This window comes from Acomys russatus, chromosome 1 (genome assembly GCF_903995435.1).
Source record: "Acomys russatus chromosome 1, mAcoRus1.1, whole genome shotgun sequence".
Lineage (NCBI taxonomy): Eukaryota > Metazoa > Chordata > Mammalia > Rodentia > Muridae > Acomys > Acomys russatus.
The window spans coordinates 112,236,984-112,242,288 of NC_067137.1; the positions used below are offsets into that span (position 1 = coordinate 112,236,984).

The 5,305-nt window shown below is 45.8% G+C and overlaps 1 pseudogene; it reads left to right on the forward strand.

The window, feature by feature from the left end:
• Positions 1 to 374: 374 nt before the first annotated feature.
• Positions 375 to 4,337, forward strand: LOC127193785 (plasma serine protease inhibitor-like; annotated as a pseudogene).
• The last annotated feature ends 968 nt before the right edge of the window (positions 4,338 to 5,305 follow it).

Genomic DNA, 5,305 nt, shown 5'->3' on the forward strand with positions numbered 1-5,305 from the left:
TTGTGATGGGATGGGGTGGGCTTGAGGAGGTGGGTGGGTTGGACACAAACCCTAGGCAACTCTGTCCAAGCTTCAGGCAAGGTCCCCTATGAATGAAGCTCAATACAAAACCGAAACTTACTAAGACATTATGAGAAAAATGTTTGATGATTTTTTTTATAACCCTCTTGAATGTTGGTCTGCAAGTCTGTCTTGCGCCATTCCCCACTTCATCCCACCTCCTCCAAAGCACTGAGGACCACCACTTCTCTTTGTGGCCCTGGGGCCCTAGGCTCCTTATCCTCTTGGAGGGTGAGTGGGGACATCCTCTGAGGAGATCACTTTGATCTATGACCGTTCCCTCTTCTATTCTTCCATTCAGAACTGGGGTAATGATGAAGCTCTTTCCACTTCTCTACCTGCTGCTGTTCTTCAGCCTTGGGGTGGCCCCCCACCGCCACTCTCACCCCAAGGCAAAGAAGGCTAAGAAGTCTTCTAGGGGTACTGTGGGGACTCCCAGAAGGAAGGACTTTACCTTCAGCCTCTACAGAGCCTTGGTTTTAGAAGCTCCTGGTCAGAATGTTGTTTTCTCCCCCATGAGCGTGTCTATGAGCTTGGGCATGCTCTCCCTGGGAGCTGGCAGCCACGTTAAGACACAGATTCTGGAGGGCCTGGGCCTCAGCCTTCAGCAAGGCCAAGAGGACAAGATCCACAAGGGCTTCCAACAGCTGCTGCAGAGGTTCAGCCAGCCTAGTGATGGCCTCCAGCTGAGCCTGGGCAGTGCCCTTTTTACAGACCCAGCAGTTCATATTCTAGACAGCTTCCTGAGTGCCATGAAGATGTTATACATATCAGATGCATTCTCTACCAACTTTGGGAACCCCAAAAGTGCTAAGAAGCAGATCAATGACTATGTGGCCGAGAAGACCAAGGGCAAGATCGTAGACCTGATCAGGGAACTTCACAGGACCCATGTCATGGTGATGGTAAATTATATCTTCTTTAAAGGTAAGCCTGAGGCTCACATTTGAATGTTCTCTCTTCTCTGCTTGTATCGCAGGATAGCATTCCCTTCCTCACAAAAGAATAACTCACTTGGTTCCAGCTGGGTGGCAGGAAAGCAGCCACATGTAAGACAGAGCATCCTTATAAGGCTGTCAGTGATTCATCAGTCAGTAGCTGGTCCTTGTAATAGCCTTCATGACAAAATAATAATAGCATTAAAACCACTAGAAACAGGAATATGGACCAGGGCTAAGAGGACAGGGAACAGGAGGAGTCAAGGGACTCTGAAAGCAAGTGTTTTTTGCCATGTCAAGACACCATGTCCAGGGCATATTAATAAAAAGAAAGCACTTAACTGGGCTTTGCTTTCAGCTTCAGAGTATGAGTCTACAACCATAGTGATGAGGGGCATAGTATCAGGGAAAGGACTTGAAGCTGGAGCAGTAGGTGAAAGCTTACATCTCATCCACAAGCACTCAGCAGAAAGAGAGAGACTGGGCCTGGTGCGGGCTTTTGAAACCTCAAATCCCACCCTCAATGTCAATCTTCTTCCCATAAGGCCTCCTAATCCTTCCCAAAACAGTTCCACCAACCAGGGGCCAAGCACTTAAACAGATGAGCCTGAGGGGGGCATTCTCATTAGAACCACAACAGCAAGAGTTTGGGAACATAGGAGGACAGGAACAGAAATGGTTCAGGCTGCCCAGAGTTATGTGGGGTTTGGCCTCTGAGGCCAAGGGGTGTGGCTGCTCCTGTTGCTGAGGTTGCTTTGTAGAGATGCTCTTTGGATGGTCTCCACTCTTCAGTCACAACCAAGAGTCTCTCATTTTAACCCAGTGCTCTTTCATTCCTACCTCATGCTCATCTTTAGCCAAGTGGCCGGTAGCTTCCAGTAACAAAAATACCCACCAGGAAGATTTCCATATGACCCCCCAAGAGGACCATACAGGTGACCATGATGAACCGTGAAGATGAGTATTACTGCATTGCGGACTGAAATCTTTCCTGCACGGTTGTAGGCATCCCTTACCAGGACAGCACCATTGCTCTGTTCATTCTCCCTAGTGAGGGCAAGATGAAGCAGATGGAGAGTGGTCTGAATGAAGGAGTGCTGAGGAACTGGCTTAAGATAGCCACAAAGAGGTACTCTCTAGGCCATTCTGGGGACACATCCACTACCCTAAGGAGACCATGCTCTAGGACCACACAGTGCTGTTGGGATGGTCTCCTCAGGGAGTGAGCTCTCTCTAAACCTAAAGCTTCCCAAGAAGTCTTTAGTCCAGAACCTGGCCCAGCTTGAGGGATAAGACCTGGAAAGCTGGGGTTCTAGAGTGACATAATTCTGGGCAACCCAAGTATAAGTACAAAGCAAGGGACATGCCATCAGAGATGAAGATTCCAGAAAGTCCGTAAGGACACAGAGAGCAGGTGCTATGAACTTCTCAGCAAGCTTGTGCTGTCTAAGAATGGCCCTTACTTTCTCCAGACACTTAGATCTTTACCTTTCCAAGATCTCCATTGAGGGTACTTATCAACTGGAGAAAATCCTCCCCAAGCTGGCTATCAGGGACGTCTTCACCACCCATGCTGACATGTCTAGCATTACTGACCACACCAATATCAAGTTGTCTGATGTGAGTCTAGAAGTTCCTTAGCACCTGATATCAGAAATTACCATCTTATCCTGGCCCAATTCCACCTCATCCTATCCCATCTTATCATATTACATAGCACACCATCCCATCTCATCCCATCCCATGCCATCTCATCTCATGCCATCCCATCCTAACCCATCTCATGTTATCTCATGTCATCTCATCCCATCCCATTCCATCCCATCCCATCTCATTTCATCCCATCCCATCCCATCTCTTCCCATCCCATCCCACTCCATCACACTCATTTAATCCCATCTCATTCTCTTAAGTCCTATTCCAACTTGGTATTTTCTATTTTGCCCTATTCTATCCCACTCCACCTCAACTCATTCTATGACACCCTATTCCACACATTCCAACAAATCACGTTCCATCCTATCCATCCCACCCATCATGTCTCATCCTAGTCTATTATATTACATCCAATTCCATCCTGTTTCATCCCACCCATCTCATCTCATCCCATCCTATCCATTCCCATCCTATCCATCCCATCTCATCCCATCCTATCCATCCCATCCCATCCTATCCATCCCATCCCATCCTATCCATCCCATCCCATCCAGTCCCATCCCATCCAATCCCATTCCATGCCATTCCATCGTATCCTATCCCTTTTCAAAGTAACCGATCATGTTTTATCCCATCTCACCCTATATATTCCTTATAACCCATCTCATCCTAACTCATCCCACTCCATCCCACCCCATCATGCTCTATCCCACTCTATCCCATCCTATCCTATTTCATTTCATTAGATCTTATCTAGTTCTAGGACATCTTATCATTTTGATCCTGTTCAATCCTACCTTACTCTATTACCATCCCATCTCAGTCCATTCTAGCTCAATATTATATCCTTTTCCCTGAGATTCAAAGACATTCATTTGTGCCTTGTTCTTCTTACAATGGGAATCCATATTTGCCACCAGCCTTAGAGGAATATGTGACTGTCTAAATGCTGTATTGTGAATCTGTCCATGGGTGAGTGAGTCTCTCTCTCTCTCTCTCTCTCTCTCTCTCTCTCTGTGTGTGTGTGTGTGTGTGTGTGTGTGTGTGTGTGTGTCTGACAAGAAGTTTTGCTCCATATTTATTCAACAGCACAAAAAAAATCACATGGAAAAGGAATGGAACACTTTACAGAAATCTTTGACAGTGTTTTAAAAGGGATTAAGTCACTGACTTCAACTACCCAGACATCAAGCAGTTCTGCAAACATGATCATTTATAAATTGGTATCCACAGTGGATTTCATTTTAGATGATTATTGTCAACTTTTACATTTGCTGTTTCAGTAAATGATACACATGCATTGTTCTAGATCAGGGACATATGAGAGTTCATATGGGAAACCCAAAGCAAGTAAGAATGATTATTTCATTGCTTTCTTAAAGACAGATTAAAGAAACAGGCTGAGTACACAGTAGACCTCAGCGGGTGTGATTAACTCTGTCTGTGAGGTTGAACAAAATTTCCAGTTCATTAGAATATAAGTAATATTTTTATCATGGTGCATCAGCACAACCTAGCCCTGCTTTCTGCCTACAGATGATGGAAGTAGATGAGTCAGGAACCAGAGCAGCTGCTGCCACAGGAACAGCTTTCACGTTCAGATCTGCTCAACCAAACTCTTTGAAGCTAGGATTCAACAGACCCTTTTTGATAGCCACTAGAAGGAGCAACTCCTTCACCTAGCTGTACCCTCCTGGTTAGCTGCTGCCAGAAAAGAGCATCTGCCCCTTCTTTTATATCATTACCATGGTTTCCACAAAGCTGTGCCCAGTGCTCTGATTCCTGGACCATATTGAAGAGGGGTGTCCACTGGAAATATCTAGGTGTGTGTTAATCAGGGTTCTCTAAAGGAACAAGAGGGGGTGATCATTTATTGGAGATTTACAGATGCAGTCCTGGTAGTCCAGCAATGACTGTCTCACGTTGGAGAGGCTGGGAATCTGGTAGATCTTTAATCCACGAGGCTTGTTGTCTCTGCAGTCCCAGTCTTGCAGTGGAGGCTGCAGTAGTCCTGGGGAGCAGCCGGCCATCAGTCTACACTGGAATCCTTAAGTAGCTGGTTCTGAGATGGCTGATAAGGAATGTCATAGCTATGGGGCAGATACACTTACCAGCCAGGGCAGGGGAAAACATGCAAAATGCAGTTTTCTTTCTCTATGCCTTTTTACCTGACTGTTACCAGGAGGTGTGGCTTAGATTTAGGGTGGCTCTTCTTGCTTCAGATGATCCTCCACAAAAGGTCACCACACACAGGAGTACTCAGCAGCTGGGGTTTTAGTTGGTTCCAGACACAATCAGTTTGACAACCAAGGTAAGCTATCACAAATACTTACTAAAAATTGGTGTGTGTGTGTGTGTGTGTGTGTGTGTGTGAATGCGCGCATGCGAGCATTTGTAGATGCCTTAAGAAGCCAGAAAAGGGCATCTGATTCCTGAGAGTTGGATTTCAGGAAGGTGAGAGCTACTGCCATGCTTCTTGCGTTTACTGGAAGAGCAGTAAGTGTGTTTTAATCACTGAACCATTGCTCCAACTCCTTAAGAAGCTTAAGTTTTGACTGCCTACGACAGAACTAAGATCTTGTACACGCCAGTCTTCATTGGGCACTTTTCATTTGAAATCACATTTATTTCTCACTACCCAGATCTATCAC